This window comes from Podarcis melisellensis (genome assembly GCF_964234715.1).
Source record: "Podarcis melisellensis genome assembly, chromosome: 10".
NCBI lineage: Eukaryota > Metazoa > Chordata > Lepidosauria > Squamata > Lacertidae > Podarcis > Podarcis melisellensis.
This window is the reverse complement of record NC_138542.1, coordinates 26,863,984-26,885,888: the sequence shown is the minus strand read 5'-3', so window position 1 is coordinate 26,885,888 and position 21,905 is coordinate 26,863,984. Positions and strand designations below refer to the sequence as shown.

The window sequence follows — 21,905 nt, the reverse complement described above, 5'->3', positions numbered from 1 at the left end:
GTCCTCGGATTAATTTGGGTTGTGTGCACCCTTGATTTAAAATAAATGTGCATAGATATGGGTCCTTACCCAAGCAATCTGTTAGCCTGGAGGCTCTTTGCAGCGTGCAAACTTTTCTGCTGGTGAGATCTATACCCCTTTCGCATATAGCTTGAAATAATAAAATTCAGAAGGAGACAGCGCTTCTGAATCAAGGCATTTAAAATTAGATCCAAATTATTTTTTTATATTTTAGCCAATTTTTATTTCTTTTCAAAAAAATTAACAAATTAACATCAAATTAATTCAAGTTTCAATACAGTGGTACCTCGCAAGACAAAATTAATTCGTTCTGCGAGTTTTTTCGTCTTGCGAATTTTTCATCTTGCGAAGCACGGATTCCCATAGGAATGCATTGAAAATCAATTACGCAAGATGTTTTCATCTTGCGAAGCAAGCCCATAGGGAAATTCGTCTTGCGAAGCAACTCAAAAAATGAAAAACTCTTTCGTCTTGTGAGTTTTTCGTCTTACGAGGCATTCGTCTTGCGAGGTACCACTGTACTCTACTTCTGCAATCAGCAAAGCTTGCACTTTTGCAGATGTTGCATAATGCTTGTCCCCCATAATTGAGAAGCCAACATTTAGATGTGGCAGTACCTATGCATTGGAACGTCCTGCTTATTAACAGTACTGTCTTAAATGCCTGCTGAAAGTCTATCCAGCAAGTCTGTCCAGCAAGTCTATCCAGGCATTTAGTTGTGTACATTTGCTTTTGCTGATTTTTAATCTTTGCTTACCTCTTACAGTTTTGTTGTTTTTTGTTGTTGTTGGGATTTTTATGTAGCAATGTGTCAGCTCGACATACAAACCCCTCTCTTGTGGAAGTTGACCCCTGTCACTTTGGCAAGCTTCTCCTAAATGGGGAAGGGGTTGGAAGTGGCCTTTGGTAGCGTAAGGGGACTGTGATAGAAAGGGGGCCGAAAAGGAGGTGGACATTGTGTAGTGGTTAAGAGCGGTAGACTTGTAATCTGGTGAACTGGGTTCGTGTCTCCGCTCCTCCACATGCAGCTGCTGGGTGACCTTGGGTCAGTCACACTTCTCTGAAGTCTCTCAGCCCCACTCACCTCACAGAGTGTTTGTTGTGGGGGAGGAAGGGAAAGGAGAATGTTAGCCGCTTTGAGACTGTGTAGGGTAGTGATAAAGCGGGATATCAAATCTAAAAACATACTGAGTAGTTTGCCATACTTGTGCATTGTTTGGATCCCAGCCAAAGTGAAGGAGGTGTTTCCCGTTGATCCTGGATCAACTGTAATGGGAAATAAAAGAGATCAAAGGGCCCAATTCAAACTTCTGTGGTGCTGTGTGAGTTGTGAGCCAAAAAGGCTTCAACCTGATGCCCTTGAATTTACTGCTCTATAAACCCCCATTTACATCTGGATGGTCACAGATTCCATACTCCTATTAGAAGGCAACAGAAAACAAGACAAAGAAGGCTCAGGACTGATGCTGGATAACTTGCACAACTGTAAAACGACTGCATTCTATTGGGTTTCCCATACTCTCCTCCTCTGTAGGTACCAGCAGTGGTACTAAGAGGGGCTCCGGCTTCATAAAATTATAGTAGCTTGAAAACTAATATTCTACTATGCCAAATTGTTATATATCCTGGCTCTCTGATGTGTTCTTAGCAGCTGTGTTTTTGCACAGGTATATTTCTCCTGTCCTTCCCCTCCCCCAAAAAAGAGTGAGAGATGAAGTCAGGAAACCAGCAAGCAGTGAGTTATAGCAATTAGGTCAACAGGATGAGATAAAAGCATATATGAAAGGCTTAGTCCCTGGTGAGACATAGAGGTCATACTAGCTTGAAGCAATTCCTGAGACATCAATGTAGGAATCTTCCTGTCTGATTAATATGATGATTCCTCGGGAGAGTTTCAGATCAAATGCATCACCAAGGTTATAAGACCATCAAAGGCAACTGTTTGGAAGTGGGGAGTGGGGAAAGAATCCTGCACCGGAGTGAACCAATCCCCTGTAGCCCTTTCTTATCAGTATGCAGCTAAGGGAAGTTAGAGGACATCCAAGTTTAGACATCATAGCAACAGTGATACGTTGCAAGCGATCACGTGACTTCCTGGAACTAACTGCGTTTATTATAATTCACAAGGCAGCAGATAAAAGATTCAGTTCTGCAAGCTGCTGCACTTTGGAATAATCCACCGGGGGCTAAATAAATGCATAAGCCCTGTCCTGCTTATGTAAGCAAATGATTAGGGCCAAATTTTTAAGGCAGGGATGGGGAACTTCCAGATGTTGCTGAAATCCAGCTCACATCATCCCTGACCATTGGCTGGGACTGATGGGAGTTGGAGTCAATGAATGCTGGAGGACTACAAGTCACCCCTGTGTATGTATGTATGGTTTTTTATGTGTGTATGCAAATTCCATGTATGGCTTTGGCTAAGCAAGCATGAATATAGAATAACTCTGCTCCTATTTTGCCACTAGGCCAGCTTTCTAGGCTACTAAATTGCCATTCCTTATTCTAAGTGGAAGTCCTGTTTCTGCTAAATAAGCAACTATTACTGTATGGTTATAAGGTTGAATGCTACACCTACTGCACGATGTTTGAAAGAAAGGCAGGTCTATAGGCCTGGATTACAAAGAACTCACACCAACCACTTGTTTTGCATGACAAGGTGGCATGACATAGGAGAATTTTCTTCTACCGGGTGGGTGGGAATTATGTGCCAGCTTTTAGACATGCCAAAATAGCACTTCAGACAACAGTCCTAATCCCCAATATCCACATGGAACTGATTATCTGCTGTCTTCTGATCCCTGATATGGTAAATGAGCATGGTATAGTTTATGGAGCATTATTAACTACAACTAATCCAGAATGCGGCAGCTAGGCTGGTGACGGGGAGCAGCCGCCGAGACCACATAATACCGGTCTTGAAAGACCTACATTGGCTCCCAGTATGTTTCTGAGCACAATTCAAAGTGTTGGTGCTGACCTTTAAAGCCCTAAATGGCCTCGGTCCAGTATACCTGAAGGAGCGTCTCCACCCCCATCGTTCTACCCGGACACTTGAGGTACAGCGCCAAGGGCCTTCTGGCGGTTCCCTCACTGCGAGAAGCCAAGTTACAGCGAACCAGGCAGAGGGCCTTCTCGGTAGTGGCACCCGCCCTGTGGAATGCCCTCCCACCAAATGTCAAAGAGAACAACAACTACCAGACTTTTAGAAGACATCTGAAGGCAGCCCTGTTTAGGAAAGCTTTAAATGTTTGATGCATTACTGTATTTTAATATGTTGTTAATATTGAGTGGCTGGGGAAGCCCAGCCAGATGGGCGGGTTATAAATAAATAAATTATTATTATTATTATAATTATTATTATTAATGATTTCTATTTTAACATTGTTAAGAGCGCAGTCATGTTTCTTACCCTTTGGGCTTCCTTAAATGTTTTGTTTTGTTTCCCTGTTATCCATTTACTTAAGCTCAACTTTTGCTTACATTTCTCCATCTTTTCGCACTAATCATCTGGTTTAGTCAAAACTTATTCTCAAATATTCAGTTCATTCGTCATGCATATGATTAGAAGGGATGAGTATGTGCGTACTTTTGTAGTAAAACAGGTCACAAGCAGTTTCAGGAGTTCGACAGAGCCCAAACAATTTTTTCTGTGTCTCAGCAGACACAAATAATGTGCCCACACAACCCTCAGTCCTTACCCAACTGATGTCATCTCCAATGTCCCCATACATAGAGGCTGAGGTGAACTGTGAAAGTTGTTAGCGGGGACGATGCGAGACCCCTAGGTAGCACAGGGTCTTTAGAGTTCACTAGAATTATTTCTTTGAATACCAAGCTTACAGGTCTGACTTTCTTTACACTGATTTTTCTGCAGCTCAAAGTGTAGCTATAATTTATTTCCCATTTTTACCCCCAGGCAGCTCAAAGCAGCATACAGAGTTCTCCCCACCCACCTGAGAGGTGCCACAACTGAGTTCCTGCAAGTTCTGGCTGAAAAAGCCCTGAATAACATTTATTTTCACAACAGGCATATGTGTGTGTGTGTGTGTGTGTGAGAGAGAGAGAGAGAGAGAGAGAGAGAGAGACTGCACCAGGGCCATTGAGGAATCCTGGTTCACATTATGACCTTATGTCTCCCAAGTCCTAAATGATACTTGCACCATACATTTAAAGCACTCATCTATCATCTTAACAGTCTTGGCTTCCCCACCAATAATCCTGGGAACTAGTTTATTGAGGGGACAGGGAATGGTAGCTCTATGAGGGTTAAAATACAGTTCCCAGGATTATTTGGGGGAAAGCCATGAGTGTTTTTATTATTATTATTTTGACAAAGTAATCATCATAAATCAATAAGAATAAAAATGTGCACCCCACCACCAAGACCATTCCATTGTAACTATCCAAACTCCCAAAATTTCAACCCCTCTTGTGATGGGTCGAACCCTTTCCATTTTAACAGTACAAATTCTACAAACATCCTCCATATCTGCTCAAAATCATTTCTCCTTTAATGGTGCATGTCATAAATAGCTATATCCCACACCTCTTTATACCATTCTTCCATTTTATATTCCACTTGCCCCACTTTCAAGCTATAATAATTCGTGCAGCTGTCAATGAATTTGTGAGCAAGTCCTTCATGGGCTGTGAACCTTCCACCCCATCGTAAATTGATAATAACGCTACCTCTGGACTTTTGGTCAGCTTTAACCCAGTGATTTCTGCTATCTCCTTAAACACCCCTTGCCAAAAAAAAATTGTACAACTTTACACCCCCACCACATGTGAACCTAATTCCCCTGGGATCCCCTCCAACATAACCCCGAATATTCCTTGTTTACTTGATTTAATCTGACTGGTGTTAAATACCATCTCCAAATTAATTTATAATCATTTTCTTTTATTCTTATAGACAGCATTTTCAGTGTATGATTCTCCCATATTCCCCCCTCCCCAGCTTTGACTATCTGCCCTGTCACAAGTGCTGAAGTGATATAACTGGGTTTTAAATATATGTTGTTGATGTGAGCCTAGTTTAATGCTCCAGCTGCCATCTTGTTTCTAGCTGTGTGTTTTGGCCAGCCACCCAGCCCTGGCTAACCAAACTCAGTGGGTTGGACACCTTTATCACTTTCCTTATCCCAGGTTATTCATTCAAGAGGAGGCACGCTTGACTGGATATGCTTGTATTGGCCTTGGAGCTGCTCTTGACATATAGTGAGCTCTCCTAACATCTGGCTTCCTCACAGGATTTTACACAGAGCAATCTTGTTCTCATCAGTATTTGCAAGAGGTAATTCACACCTGACTTCCTGAATATGTACCTGTGGCAGTATTTGTTCCATTAAGAGTCAATAAGATTTTTCACCCTAAAGTAGAGATGGCTAACGTGTCTCTCTCCAGATGTTACTGCGGACTCCATGGACCATGCTGGCTGGGGCTGATGGGAGATGGAGTTCAACAACATCTGGGAGGCTGCATGCTAGCCACCCCATACTCTAAAGGTTAATTTAATGCCTGTCACATATTAATAGCTTTTAAAGAGGCTGGCTGACCTGTAACAGCTCAAGCAGAGTTTATTACTAAAGTGAATAAATTTAGGAAGATAATAGCCACTTATCCACATTGACATTTCAGGCAAAAGACGAGAACACCCATGGCAACATAATACATGAAAGGCATGGGGGAAAGTGTGTCAGAGATCTGTATTAAACTTATGAAAAATACTGATGCCTCAAAGGTAGAGAAGAGCAATTTGGCTCTGCAAGAGAAAAAGAGATCTATCATTGTGAAGGATCCTGAGCCTTTTATGCCTTTAGTGTGTTTTTCTTGCAAAATAATAATTGTGGCTAATAACAGGTATATAGAATTCACATTATATTGAAAGGCTGTGAAATACAGCTTGAACAAATGTTTATACATATATTTTTCAACTGTATTTTTTGCTACTGATTAAGCATTGTGGCTAGGTTTGTATGGGTGATGATTTATTATTAGGAAGGTGGATTTTAACTGTTTTATGAAATTCCACAAAAAGAATTAATTGATGTTTAGATTGTAAATTCCTTGGGGGGGCTGGTTTTTGTTTGATTGTTTGTTTATGACATGCTAGAAAGTGCCATGGACGTTGATGCCACTTTATAAATAACAACAACTATGTGAACTCAAATTAACAGTGCAATCCTATAAATACCCACTCAGAAGAAAGTTCCATTGAGTTCCATAGAGGTTAGGTGGATTCATACCCATTTACCTCAAAATAAGCCCCAATGAGTAGAAATTTATAGGATTGTGCAGTAAGCCAGTGGTTTTCAACCAGTGTACTGTGGCACCCTGGGGTGCCTTGAATGATGGGGAGGGGTGCCGCTGGGAAACACTGGCCTCTGTCCTTCTTCCTTCCCTCCCTCCTCTGATGTGCTCTTGAGTCTCTGCCTCCCAAAGGCTTTGCACAGCTGTTTGTTGCAGCAGCCCTGGCTACAAGCTCCCCAAGCGAATGGTGTCTCTGGGGCTGGTCAAGGGGTGCTGGTTGCTAGCAGCTGAGGCGGCCTTGGAGTAAGCAAGTGAGGGAGCCCAGCCAGCCAGTCTACCAGCCCTTGTTGTTGGGAACGGACAGACAAGTGGGAGGGCAGGCAGGCAGACGGGCACTGTGTGTCAGGAGTGCATGCAGGAGCCAGGCCCTGTGACCAGTAGGGCTTCGCGGGACTGGGGCCTTCCTAAGTTTGTTCTGGAGAGGCAAGGCATGGCCGCACAGGTGAGGCCGCTCGGTAACTCACTGCACCTGGTGGCAAGAGCCGGGAAGGGATATAAGGCCAGCATTTCCCTTCGGCTCTTTGCCACAGCAACTCGTTTCCTGCCTTGGGCTTCTTGCTTCCTGATCCTCAGACCTCAGCTTCTTGACTCCTTGCTTCTTGACCCTCGGACCCTTGACTTCGTGACTCCTTGCTTCTCGACCCTCGGACCCCTGGCTTCTGGACTCTCGTTCCTGCTCCTACTCCGCCATCTTACCCTGGTCCTGACGTCCTCAGCCAGGACTTCGATCACCTGTAGACCAGACTGTGACACTGTGCTGGCCTTTCTTGTGCTTGTTTTGTGCAATGCCTGCCTGGGAGCTGAGTGTCCCACACCAACGTGGAGCCGGTTGCTGCCACTGCTGCTTCCCAAGGTAAGGTGCTGGCCTCATGTTCACCTTTGGCCAGTCTCCATTGGGCCACTAAGGCCAGGGGCATCCTCTTTCCAGACACCTGTGGGGCAGTGTGAGGAGGCACCCCTCTTTGGGGCAGGGGGGGTAGCTCAGAGACCGGGATGGCAGCAGTGGCTTCCCAGAGGCCTCCCAAGGAGAGGGGATAGGAGAGGAGGCAGAGGGAACACTCCACTAAGGAGGGTGTTCAAAAAGGGGCGAGGGGCTGCCAGCTCTGCAGCCATGGGATGACATAACTCCTGAGCCCCACAAGGGTGCCACAGAAAGAATGTAGCTGGTCAAGGGAGCTGCAGACTCAGAAAGGTTGAAAACCTCTGCAATAAGCAATTGTAAAAGTATTTCAGGAGATTCATTAGCTGCTTCTGGAGTACTTGGGAACTCTCACAAATTACCAATAAAAACAAGGGCAACAGAAACTGGCAAGGAGAGGGTACTGAAAACAATTGCACAAGCTAACATCCCAGATTACATTACTTCTCGACAGCAGGTGATTTGCTTTTAATCAAAAGAATCCCATAATTGATTCTGAGCATCTTCCAGAGGAATAGGGAAAATTACTATAGTTTTAGGCAGAGACAAAGAACCTTAAACAACCCCAGATGCTGTTGGCCTTCCATCAATGTAGGCAGCACAGCCAATGCTCAGGGGTGATGGTTTTCTGGCCCCACTCTGGGTTAGAGATAAGGATGAGGTGGCACTGTGGTCTAAACCACTGAGCCTCTTGGGCTTGCTGATCAGGAGGTCGGCAATTTGAATCTCCGCGACGGGGTGAGCTCCCGTTGCTCTCTCCCAACTCCTGCCAAACTAGCAGTTCAAAAGCATGACAGTGCAAGTAGATAAATAGGTATCGCTGCAGCAGGGGAAGGTAAACAGTGTTTGTGCGCTTGGGTTTCCATCACGGTGTCCCATTGTGCCAGAAGCGGTTTAGTCATGCTGGCCACATGACCTAGAAAGCTGTCTGTGGACAAAAACAGGTTCCCTTGGCCTGAAAACAAAATGAGGGCCACAACCCCATAGCCACCTTTGTCTGAACTTAACCGTCCAAGGGTCCTTTACCTTTTACCTATCTGTAGCTGTCGGTTTCCATTTATATGCTGGCTAATTTTAATCTTGCATACATTTTTATTTATTTATTAATGCAAACAGAAACTAAACCAAGTCTAGCGCAATATGTAATTGTTGAAGGAGGTCAGATTAAAAAAAAAAATCAATGCAGCTTACTTGACTTTAAGATGTTGCCTTTTGTACAATCAGAGCACAGTTTTCCCTACAAGGTCAAGGTCTGTAACATTAGAAGGTGGACGGATTATTACTGTTCCTTGTTCAAATCAGACCAGCAATCATTCTCAAATCCATTCCTTCTAGTCCTATTGGTATGCCGTCAGTTCTGTCTGGAGGCAAAGATATGAGATAATGCAGTGTGACTGATGGGTTTTTTGTTTCTTTTAATTAATAAGGCTGCATGTTTGGACAACTGGAAACAGCATTTCATTCTGAGAATAGCACGTAAAAACTGGGAATGCATTCTCTTCTAGCGACGCTGATGACTCCGTTGAAACCCTCCTCTAGCAACTGAAGTTTCAGAGAGGCTTAGGAAATATCATATTTGTTTCTTTTCTTTTGCTGTGGCTTGCAATTTAGCTGATGACATGCTATGAAAGGATGGATGCAGCTTAAAATGCCTTGCTGAATAATTGATCATCATCGCTTCAGGCTACATCAGAGGATGAATGGATGTGTGAGATGCAAAGACGATGTCTCCCTGCTGATGTACTTAATTGGTAAACAGATCATTTCAACTAAATAATAGATAAAAAAAAAATTTCATTTATGCTAAATACAATTTTATGTTTTCCACATCAGTTTTGTGGATCAAAAAAAAAAAGTAGTATCTTCCACTTTAGTGTAATTTAAGCAATCCCATATTCCCACCAAAATGCAACTTTCCATATATCCTTTTGAAGATGTAAAACCTGTGCAAGCAATCACACAGTCACCAACTCATTTGTAGACTGTGCCTATCATTCTGTAGAATACCAACCTGCCACAATAGATAAGGCAGGAAGGAACTTAAAAGAGGCCTCATTGACTCCCTTTGCTCTCTTGGGTTTATATAAATGCAGGATAGTCTGGGCTAATTATTGTCATCAAAGGAAGTGGCAACAACAAGTTTTAGCAGGGGGGAAAGTGCTTGAAACTATCTTTTGTCTATATGACAATGGCAGAAATAATGGACTTGTAGAGTGTATTATTTCCTGACAATGAGATCCAAATACTATATTTCAGACTGAATGAGATTTTCAAAGCTGGCCATGGAACTGTAAGTGCACATATGTGCAGTAAGAAACATTTGTCTCCCAGAAGAAAACCTCAGTTGTGTGGAGAAGCTAATGTGATAGCTTTGATGAGGCTGAGTTTTCTTGGTGGCATGGTATGCAGCCTTTGGTATCTTCACAAGGCAGAAATGAAATGCTGAAATAATAGCGAACCCAGACTGCTTTCCGAAAGCATACAAAGATACGGTGAGGAGAATGAGCCAGCATTTGTCTCAAACATTAAGAACCCATAATACATCTTGTTGCTTTTACAAATGATTTTAGCAGAGAACTTAAAAGCTATGACACTTTTATTATAAAAAAATGATAAGTGCATTCTTTTTTTGAATTTAATAACACAGATTCTACTTGCCTGCTTTTATAGTAGAGCCAATTCATTATTTTGCCTGTGCAGGGGGTGCAACTTCTGTAAAATGTTTAAGGAGAATTCATTTGATAATATTTGCAAAATAGAACGGCACAATATTAAGTTATATTAACGGGAGATACCAGCATTTCATTCTGTCTGTATCCTCATTCACTGTTTCATTCATTGGTTGCGTTTCTCTTTTACACTAAGCCAAATTTTGGCTTTTTTCAAACATGCTAGCTTCCCAGGAGATTGCATGGCAACAAAGCCAAAATTTGGCTTAGCAAGTTATCTGAACTTTGGAGCATGGTTAAGGTCTCTACTACTCCTTAACCACACTCTGTAGCCAAGCTTTGCCCTATGGTTGGTTACAGGTCATGGTTAAATAGGAAAGACCTTAACCACGATTTTGGGTTCACACAAGACGCCAAGCCAAACTTTGGCGTGGCTACCATCCTGCATTGACCTTGAAAACCCAGGAAGAAACAAAATGAGTGCAAGCGCAGTCACGTTAAGCCATATTGTGGCTTAACATGATGTGTGGATCAGCCAGGCCATTGTTAACACTGTTATCATTAAAGGTAAAGGTAAAGGTACCCCTGCCCGTACGGGCCAGTCTTGACAGACTCTGGGGTTGTGCGCCCATCTCACTTAAGAGGCCAGGGGCCAGCGCTGTCCGGAGACACTTCCGGGTCACATGGCCAGTGTGACATCGCTGCTCTGGCGAGCCAGAGCTGCACACGGAAACGCCGTTTACCTTCCCGCTGGTAAGCGGTCCCTATTTATCTACTTGCACCCGGAGATGCTTTCGAACTGCTAGGTTGGCAGGCGCTGGGACCGAGCAGCGGGAGCGCACCCCGCAGCAGGGATTCGAACCGCCGACCTTTCGATCAGCAAGTCCTAGGCGCTGAGGCTTTAACCCACAGTGCCACCTGTGTCCCATTATCATTACTAACACCAAAGTAATAACAAGCAAAATCAACAAAGTCTTGTGGCGCCTTAAAGACTAAACATGTTTATTATGGTATAAGGTTTTGTGGACTGCATTAGCTGCATGAAGTGTTATCATGAGATGTTGCTATGCCCATTTTCAAAGGTGCCGTGAATAATGAGGCATCTTTGAAGGAGACATGCACACACACAATAATGGGACCATCCTGTGTCTTAAGCTCAAACCCCAGCTTGGCATCTGTGTTCATTTTCAATGGCTTCAGGAAACATATAAAACATACCGCATTGCAATATGCCCTTTGATTATTCTCATTGCGGAGTTATAGTGTACATGCGTAGAATAGCATTCTATGTTTTATGCTTGAACCTATTTGCAAGAAAGCCAGGAATGAAAGAGAAGAAGAAATCCCTACTATGTAATCCATGAGCATTGAAATATCACATTAAAAACCTGGCAGATGGGTATGGGGTTTCAGGGCAAAAATCCACAAAGTAATAAAACAGGAGTCACAAAAAGGCAGCCATAGGGGTGTAGAATGACACAAAATGGCTGCCATGGAAGGGAAGAGCAATTGTTTGATGAAAAGTCACATCCTTGCTCTTTTGCAGCTGACCAGCAGAAAGGGAAATGGCGATGCTGCAAGGAAATGCTAGCAGCTGGGATGTCAGGCAGAGAAACAGCTTAGGCAGGAAGAATTCAGAGTGGAAGGAGTGCAGAGTAGGATGAAAGAAACCATAGTTACTTTGATCATCATTGGCTTAAGCATGGTTCGTTCAATAAATCCATGGTTTAAGATTGGTGTGATGTGAGAACTGGGTCAATATATACTTGTACTGAATTCTGAATATCTCCCATGTTTAGGCGTATTTTACAGGTTAAAACAGTGCTGTAGGAGCCACTTTTTCTGGTCTAACCCCACACCACTGCTGTAATACTTAAGTCCCAACACCATGCGGGTGGGTTCAATCACACTGGCCCGGTCTAAGCAGTCATCACCTAGTGGAGACCTGGTGCTGGTCCTTTAAATGTTACAGAGCACTATGGGGTGGGGCGGGGCTGCAGAAAATGGCTTCCACAGCATTGCTGTAACATCAAAATGGTGGTGGGAATTCAGTGTCACACTAAGGCTTCCCAAACATTTCTGCTCTTGTCAGATGGAATGATCTCCCGTTTCCTTCCCCCAGTACTGTTCTGGGAGTGCTCCTAAACCCCAGCTCAGCCAATTGTGGGGGGTACAGGGGGGAGAGAATGGAAGGGAAACCTCTGTTTGGCTGAATGTGAGCCAGTGTGGTGTAGTGGTTAAGAGCGGTAGTCTCGTAATCTGGGGAACTGGGTTCGCGTCTCCGCTCCTCCACATGCAGCTGTTGGGTGACCTTGGGCCAGGCACACTTCTCTGAAGTCTCTCAGCCCCACTCACCTCACAGAGTGTTTGTTGTGGGGGAGGAAGGGAAAGGAGAATGTTAGCCGCTTTGAGACTCCTGAAGGATGTAATCGTGGCTACTAGTCATGATGGCTATAATTATTGCCTCTAAACATCAGTTCTTGGGGGACAAAAGATGGAGAATGATGCTGTACTAATGTCTGCTTGAGGGCTTCCCATAGTCACTAGGGTGACCACTGTGTTAACAGAATGCCAGACTAGATGAGCTTGTTCTGACCCACCAGGGCTCTCCTTATGTATTTACAGACAACCTCTTGAGTCTTTGCATCGCAACTGTGACTGCTTTTCTATTGTTCCCACCCAGCTAAAAAGGGAACAATGGAGCAGCACTGCCTTCCCATTCAGAAAGTACCAGTTTCGTTCTTAAAACAACTTGACATTTCCGATGTGCCGACAGAGATAAAGCTTGTTCCCATAATTGCTGCACTTGTGATGTCCATCAAGTATTCACTGAAAGCACATTTCATTTCGCAATTCTCCCTTTCTCTGAAATAATCAAAAACAAAACTTTTCAAGGTTGCTTCCCCAGTGCAGTACCATTCATGATAATGTTATTGAATGAGCTGAAATAGTTATTTCAAACTCTTGACCAGAGTCTACACTTTAAATGTTTCCTGAGTTAAAAAGCAGTCCTGCTTTGGCAGCTGTTGCTGGAACAACAACAAAAAATATGTATTCTAAAAGCACCTGCCTGCGCATGCAGGTGTCAAGCATGTGGTTCGAGTTTTGTAAAGAAGACTGGGTTGTTGAATACGTCAGAACAAACTGTCACAGGTCAAAATGAACCAACATAACAGAGGTACTTCATTCACAAGCAGGTTGCTGTTGCAACACTCCTTTGGCAGTCGTTCCAGAGAGATTTTGAAAAAACATATCAATTGAAAGCATCTTCAGCTATTAGAATCTGGACCCACTTTCTGGCAGATGTGAGCACAAAAATTTGGGTTGCCATATTTTAAAGAGCAAAAAGGACACATTTGCCAACTTCTATTTTTAACTATAGATCGCTATGACGACTCTACCCATGAAAAGGAGGGCATGTCCAGGAAAAAGAGGACGCATGGCAACCCATCATGTCAACATTTCTGGCTGTACTTCACCTTGTTACTATTTCTTGTGGATATACTGTTAATTCATCTTCCATATAATTTTGGGCAGAATCAAGTATTTAGACCCTGACCTCAAAAGGAATGGAAATATTTCAAGTTTCTTAGCACCAGGATTAAACTTTTTGGCCCTTGGGCAACATGACACTTGAAATGTTTCCAACCCTGCCTACCAATAAGGGACAGGAATTTGCAGTACTGTAATTCATCAGACCAAAACTCATGTAAGAATATTTAGGGTTGTTAGACAACAGCTTAGGGGTGCCATTTATAATATCTGAAAAAAGCCCAGTTTTTTGAGCATGAGGCCACACAATCTTTACTGTTTGTTATAATAAACCTGTGGAGGAACACATTGAGTACATAGCTAGTTCTGAAAGCTAATATCCATAAACAGCATACAAAAGCAATATTCTGTTGGGTAAATTTCCATTTAAATATTATCCTTTCTTTTTCAGAGATAGAAGGTGTACTGGAGAAGAGTAAAATAAAATTATAGGGTCCCTCCCCCTTTGTTTTAGATTTACCTTCCATTATTTGCTTCAGTTTCCCTGTGTCATTAAGTTGTGTGGCTTTTGCCCTGCTATATGGTCCTTAATCATGCTTTCTGCAGTTGTCCTATCTTTTGTGTCCACTCTGCTTTGCATTCCACGACCCCCCTCGAAACAGTATTTCTTTTGCAGCTGGAATACATTCATTCAGCCATTTTTGCGAGCAGCCTGGAAGATGCATGACACATGCTTGAAGTTTTATGTCAATAACACTCAACTGGAGATCTGTTCAACCTCAGATGGTTTGTCTTTGGGCCAATTCACGCAAACCAGTTTCTCCCACACAATTGCCCCCTCCCTCTGAGCACGACAGATTGTGCTTGCAGGATGTCAGTTCTTCGTTTAAACTGGGGATTCCATGTGGGAAGTTCATTATGTGGCTATCACAATTTCCATGGGGAAGTGCTGATGCCACCATGTAAATATTTGTGGTTAGACAAATACACAACCCACAGGGAAATACAGGTTCACACAAACAGGTCACTTTTGCCACAGGGATGCGGCCAAAAACAGCATTATTGTGGTGGCAGATAATATTCCCCACTGCAACGTTTCAAATTACTCACCACTGTAGCATTACAGCACTTTCCAGAGGAGCAGCTGCGGTAGCCTTGTGCAGAAAAAAGAGTTGTGTGGCTCTTTAAGCCTGACATATTTAATTATGGCATGAATTTTCATGGACTACAGTCCTCTTCAGAATCTTGAAGTGTTATCCTGAAGTACAGGAATACATATATGGTTTGGGGATGGATTTGTAAACACTGAGGTCTGAGGGAAATAAAATTACCATTGCTAATTATGTAAAAAAAAAAGAAATCATTATTAATGGTAATTCACAAAACTGCTGTTGATGACTCAGGAACTCTGGCATTGGTAATCAATCAACTCATACAATGTGCTAAAAATCTTAGGCTTCACTTCAGTCCATAAGTGATAGCATCAAACCCCATGCTCAAAGGCTGGCTCTCTTAAGATTGCTTACAGAGTGCGTAGAACTGGCTTACGAATATTGCCATTTCTGGTGTCAGATTTGTGTCCATGTTTTCTTTGGAGCAGAGACTGGTCTGCTTGCCCTGGGTAGAATGTGGAAGGGTACTGCTGGCAAATGATGGCATATATCACATTGCAAGATGAGCAGGTGAATGAATGTTGTGCATAACATTGTTAGATCAGAGTAGACATGGGGACACAACTGGCATCCGGATGTGTGAAAGAAGTTCAGATTATTTTGATTTCTTCTGAAATCAGCTGGAGGAGGAGGAGAGGACAGAGGGTGTGAAGAAAGAGCTATGAATGGAGGAGGACCCTTTTCCTGCCCTTTAGACCCCCTGGGAAACTCAACAAACCTGCTGTACTTGGAACTGTGTGTGGAGAGGGAAGTTAAATGGAACACAGCTGTGGGCAGCCTAAGGAAGTACCACCTACCTTTGGCCTGTCCATAAAAAGTAAGCCTCAAGCGAGAGACTAGGGCGATGTCTGCGTTTTCCCAGGACGTCTTCTCGTTGTGAGACCTTTGTGGGTGAGCTGAGAGTTTGTTTGGACCCTGGATGAGAACCCGGAGGCCGAGAGGGAGGGCACGTCAGAAGGAAAATGAACTGAGATAGATAGATGATGGATAGATATCTTCAGTTTTTTTGTACACCACTTAGAGATATTTTTTAATATATTAAGCGGTTTATAAATTTAATCATCATCTGTCTCTCCCAGAAGTATGTTAACTGGGTTATATCCAATTCAATTTCAAGTTCCTCTACTGACAGCAGTCCAATTTAGACTTCCTACAGTGGAATGGGGAGATTTTTGGTGATCCCTACTGCAAACTCCCAAAATCTGTCCCAGACTCATTGTCTGCAACTATTATTTTCTATATTCTTGTTTTCTCTGTTTAATTTACAAAAAATGTGTTAGCAACGTGCTCAGTAAAGCTCCAGTCAGGCAGAATATATATATATATATATATATATATATATATATATATATATATATATATATGCAGGTTTTGGTCAAACTCATGCTGGTAGCTTCGAGAACACTGTCCAACCATCTCGTCCTCTGTCGTCCCCTTCTCCTTGTGCCCTCCATCTTTCCCAACATCAAGGTCTTTTCCAGGGAGTCTTCTCTTCTCATGAGGTGGTCAAAGTATTGGAGCCTCAGCTTCAGGATCTGTCCTTCCAGTGAGCACTCAGGGCTGATTTCCTTAAGAATGGATAGGTTTGATCTTCTTGCAGTCTATGGGACTCTCAAGAGTCTCCTCCGGCACCATAATTCAAAAGCATCAATTCTTCGGCGATCCATACATACGGACACACAACATTCATAGGGTTTATTAACAGTGTCTCGGTGCTTTTTATAGGGCAAATTTTGTCGTTGAAAAAGTGAACATTTATAACCATATAGAAGTGATCAGAACGTGGCCTAGGTGGATTGTCTTGAAAATCTTTCTGTGTAGAGATGAAAGGGATATAGAGGGTAAAATATGCCAACATCACTGTTTTTTAATTAATTTGATTAATCGGCTCAGTTTTTCGTAGGAAAGCTGTGGAGAGGGGTCTGTGGACAATTAAAAATGAGCATATATTGCTACATTAGTCTTGTCATACATCATATTATGACCAATTCTTAAAGAAACTCCCCCATACTTTCTCTTCTCATCAATGATAAAACAATGCGGAAGTAGAAAAAATCTGTATGCAAATTCATTTTACAGAGAACTGAAAACTTAGGTTCCTGGCTACAATCCTATCCATATGTATTTGGGAGTGAGACCCATTAAACACAGTGGGATTTACTTCAGAGTAAATATGCATAGGATTGCATGCATTGAAGATAATATTCAGTTCTTTATTTCTGCAATCTCATATGACCAATATATTTTATATATATATATATATATATATATATATATATATATATATATATATATATATATATTGCTTTCGTAGATTTTCACGGGTACAGGAATGCAGGTTTTGGTGTCCTCGGGTGTCTTCCCGTGTAAAAGTTGGGGTGTCTAGGCGACGTTTCGACGAGGTCTCACTCGTCATCTTCAGGCTGGTGCTTTCGGCTTCTTGTTACTGGAACAGAGCAGGATCTCAGTGTTTGAGTTCCTATAAATACTGTTGAGGGGGTGTGGTGTATAGCCTCCAATGTTCTGGGCAGAGAGGAAGTTCCCAGGCTAGTGTGCCTTTTCTTCTTTTGTTCCTTAATTACTTGAGGGATATCTTGAGTGATTTCTTGAGTGATATCCTGAGTACCACTTAGGTGGGTCATTAGGTGTGGATTAGTTGCTAAAGTCTTTGTGTCTTGACCTCTTGAACTTTGTGAAGAGTTTTTCTGAGAAGATGGCTGTACTGCACTTAGTTGTGCTCTGGCTTGGCTTCGTGTATAGGGGCGAGCTGTGGTTTTGTGGCCTGTGTCAGCCAGATCTGTGTAGGGATTGCAGGGGGGTGCAGCATCCGGAGGTGCCACCATGGTTTGGCTACTGGATGGTGTCTGTAATTTATCTGTGGAAAGGGTCTGGGTTTGGGTCTGGTGTGGTTGATTGGTGATGGCGTTCTGTGTGCCTCTGGATCTGGTGTCAGTTTTTGTGGGGAGGGCTAATTTCCAGATGTCTGGCAAGCGGGATGTGTCGTCACGCTTGTTCATGTTGTGAGGGTGTTTCTCTATCTCGATGGCTTCCATGATTATTCTCTTGTGGTGATGTTCCATGTTAAAGAGCAATTTGGAATCTGCAAAATTAATTTCGTGTCCTGTTTCTTTCATGTGTTGGAAAAGAGAGGAAGTTTTTTCTTCTTTTTTGACGGCATTCTTGTGTTCTGCGATACGTGCATTTATTCGTCTGTTTGTTTGTCCAATGTACGTGGCTGGGCAGACTTTGCAGGGTATTTCAGTTGGAAAACCAAGGGGTCTATGAAATACCCAGCCACGTACATTGGACAAACAAACAGACGAATAAATGCACGTATCGCAGAACACAAGAATGCCGTCAAAAAAGAAGAAAAAACTTCCTCTCTTTTCCAACACATGAAAGAAACAGGACACGAAATTAATTTTGCAGATTCCAAATTGCTCTTTAACATGGAACATCACCACAAGAGAATAATCATGGAAGCCATCGAGATAGAGAAACACCCTCACAACATGAACAAGCGTGACGACACATCCCGCTTGCCAGACATCTGGAAATTAGCCCTCCCCACAAAAACTGACACCAGATCCAGAGGCACACAGAACGCCATCACCAATCAACCACACCAGACCCAAACCCAGACCCTTTCCACAGATAAATTACAGACACCATCCAGTAGCCAAACCATGGTGGCACCTCCGGATGCTGCACCCCCCTGCAATCCCTACACAGATCTGGCTGACACAGGCCACAAAACCACAGCTCGCCCCTATACACGAAGCCAAGCCAGAGCACAACTAAGTGCAGTACAGCCATCTTCTCAGAAAAACTCTTCACAAAGTTCAAGAGGTCAAGACACAAAGACTTTAGCAACTAATCCACACCTAATGACCCACCTAAGTGGTACTCAGGATATCACTCAAGAAATCACTCAAGATATCCCTCAAGTAATTAAGGAACAAAAGAAGAAAAGGCACACTAGCCTGGGAACTTCCTCTCTGCCCAGAACATTGGAGGCTATACACCACACCCCCTCAACAGTATTTATAGGAACTCAAACACTGAGATCCTGCTCTGTTCCAGTAACAAGAAGCCGAAAGCACCAGCCTGAAGATGACGAGTGAGACCTCGTCGAAACGTCGCCTAGACACCCCAACTTTTACACGGGAAGACACCCGAGGACACCAAAACCTGCATTCCTGTACCCGTGAAAATCTACGAAAGCAAATATATATATATATATATATATATATATATATATATATATATATATATATATATATAATATATTGGTCATATGAGATTGCAGAAATAAAGAACTGAATATTATCTTCAATGCATGCAATCCTATGCATATTTACTCTGAAGTAAATCCCACTGTGTTTAATGGGTCTCACTCCCAAATACATATGGATAGGATTGTAGCCAGGAACCTAAGTTTTCAGTTCTCTGTAAAATGAATTTGCATACAGATTTTTTCTACTTCCGCATTGTTTTATCATTGATGAGAAGAGAAAGTATGGGGGAGTTTCTTTAAGAATTGGTCATAATATGATGTATGACAAGACTAATGTAGCAATATATGCTCATTTTTAATTGTCCACAGACCCCTCTCCACAGCTTTCCTACGAAAAACTGAGCCGATTAATCAAATTAATTAAAAAACAGTGATGTTGGCATATTTTACCCTCTATATCCCTTTCATCTCTACACAGAAAGATTTTCAAGACAATCCACCTAGGCCACGTTCTGATCACTTCTATATGGTTATAAATGTTCACTTTTTCAACGACAAAATTTGCCCTATAAAAAGCACCGAGACACTGTTAATAAACCCTATGAATGTTGTGTGTCCGTATGTATGGATCGCCGAAGAATTGATGCTTTTGAATTATGGTGCCGGAGGAGACTCTTGAGAGTCCCATAGACTGCAAGAAGATCAAACCTATCCATTCTTAAGGAAATCAGCCCTGAGTGCTCACTGGAAGGACAGATCCTGAAGCTGAGGCTCCAATACTTTGACCACCTCATGAGAAGAGAAGACTCCCTGGAAAAGACCTTGATGTTGGGAAAGATGGAGGGCACAAGGAGAAGGGGACGACAGAGGACGAGATGGTTGGACAGTGTTCTCGAAGCTACCAGCATGAGTTTGACCAAACTGTGGGAGGCAGTGGAAGACAGGAGGGCCTGGCGTGCTCTGGTCCATGGGGTCACGAAGAGTCGGACATGACTAAACGACTAAACCACAATGTATGGATACACCCCTACATGTTTAAATTGTAAACAAATAAAAATAAAAAATCTTTCTATTTTCATTTAATTAGGTATGAACAGAAGTATTACATCATCATAAGCAAAACTTTATTATGGTCATAAACCAGCATAAGAAATATTACTTACAATGCTGCTTTATGTAGATAATTTCCAAAACCTCAGCAGCTCTCCCACTTGAACCATATTGTCATCCAGTTTAAGGTGCCCCTGTACATCCTCTGCAAACAGCTGGCACAGCCCGCCAATTGGGCGGAGTTGGCTGCATGGACAATGAGTGCCAATGAACAACAGGGCCAGCACAAATCCTTTCTGATTGCAGGAAGTCACCAAATAAAGGAATTTGGGATGCATGGAGAAAATGTCACCACGCTCCTTTTATTTCATCGCTCAAGAAGGAAATAAACTCCCAGTCCCTGCAGCCCTCCCCTCCTCTTGATGAGATGAGGGAGGCCAAGACAGAGGATTCAGAAGACCCTACCTGCTCACCTCACAAACACCTACTGTGCATCTGGGGCTCTAGTTGCTAGTTACTCCTCATAATTCTCTATGCCTCTCTCTGGTCTCCGAGGCCACTCTCACACAAGCAGAGGGTCCATCCCACCCCTTGCTGTATGCTGGCCCAAAAGGGTGACGTATCGGGGAACACAGGCCTCTGCACCATCAAGTCCCTTGGATTTTGAGGGACTAGACCTCTCAGAGTGCATAGGTGGCATAAGGACTGCTGCCAGGGTGAGGCATTCCTAGGGCATGCTTCAGCCAAAGGAAGGGCTTTTAATTCCATTGATATTAATGGAATAATGATAGGATTTAAATGTGCTTTGCTGTGGCAGGACTGTGGCACTGTGCTGCTGGAGGGTGTACGTATGTTAGATGGATGGACTAGAGACGTGACTTATACTAATAGATTTGTTTTTTTATCTTTGTTGGCATGCTGTGTCAGGCACTGTGCTTGGGCTATTAGCATATTTTAACCCAACTGAAGTTACTCCCAAGAAAATGCAAAAACAGTGCAAATGGTTTGCAAATTGAAGAGCTCAAAAGACAAGGTTCTTTGCAATAATGGGTATCAGCCAGTATTAGCTCTAACATTCCAGGCGTTCTTCCAGGGTAATAAAGTTAGGTGAGCAAGCAGTACATGGCGTTCTTACATATTAATAACAGTGCAGCTACTTCAACACTATTTCGCAATCATATTCAGGGTGATTTTAATCCCTTAATGCTGGGTGTATACTGAGGACATCACTAAGGCCTGCAGTCCTTTGCCTGGGTGTATATGCCCCACTGATCTTACAGTATTGGGATTCACTTCTGAGTAAACATGTATAAGACTGTGCTGTTAATACAGATTGGTCATCCCTTAATCATGACATAGCCACAGCCGTATACCAAATGGAAGGGGATATTTTCAGCTGTTTTGGTGCCTAAGGAAATAAGCATGGCTAAAGTAAGGATTCTCAAATCCTCACTGTTGGCATGGAAGTTGGTACTGGAGCAAACTACACATTTACTTTGTAGCTTGTCTTTTGAATTCAAGGCCTCACTCCCCATTGCCAGTGCAGGGCACCTGATCCGGATTGAAACGCTAACATGGGTGTTAAGAGGGGCTTTGACTTTATTTGGGCCACCTACACATATATGAGAGGGACGCAGGTGGAGCTGTGGGTTAAACCACAGAGCCTAGGACTAGCCAATAAGAAGGTCGGCGGTTCGAATCCCTGTGACAGGGTGAGCTCCTGTTGCTCGGTCCCAGCTCCTGCCAACTTAGCAGTTCGAAAGCACGTCAAAGTGCAAGTAGATAAATAGGAACCGCTCTGGCGGGAAGGTAAACGGCGTTTCCGTGCGCTGCTCTGGTTCGCCAGAAGCGGCTTAGTCATGCTGGCCACATGACCCGAAAGCTGTATGTAAAGAGAGATGAGCGTCGCAACCCCAGAGTCGGTCACAACTGGACCTAATGGTCAGGGGTCCCTTTACCTTTACACATATATGAAGCGGCCCTGTTTAAAATACAGCTGCTACTCCTATGCCCACCTTTAAGATCAGTAC

At 43.0% G+C, this 21,905-nt stretch overlaps 2 long non-coding RNA genes across 2 annotated transcripts; one reads left to right on the top strand and one right to left on the bottom strand.

Moving 5' to 3' along the window:
- Positions 1-711: 711 nt before the first annotated feature.
- Positions 712-7,157, bottom strand: LOC309379676. Its single transcript, XR_014172587.1, has 2 exons — positions 6,941-7,157; positions 712-2,384 (listed from the first exon to the last, which is right to left on the bottom strand). It is a non-coding gene; the product is annotated as an uncharacterized lncRNA (long non-coding RNA).
- LOC309379673 lies at positions 7,156-9,068 on the top strand. The gene is made up of 2 exons (XR_014172584.1): positions 7,156-7,189; positions 8,683-9,068. It is a non-coding gene; the product is annotated as an uncharacterized lncRNA (long non-coding RNA).
- Positions 9,069-21,905: the final 12,837 nt, after the last annotated feature.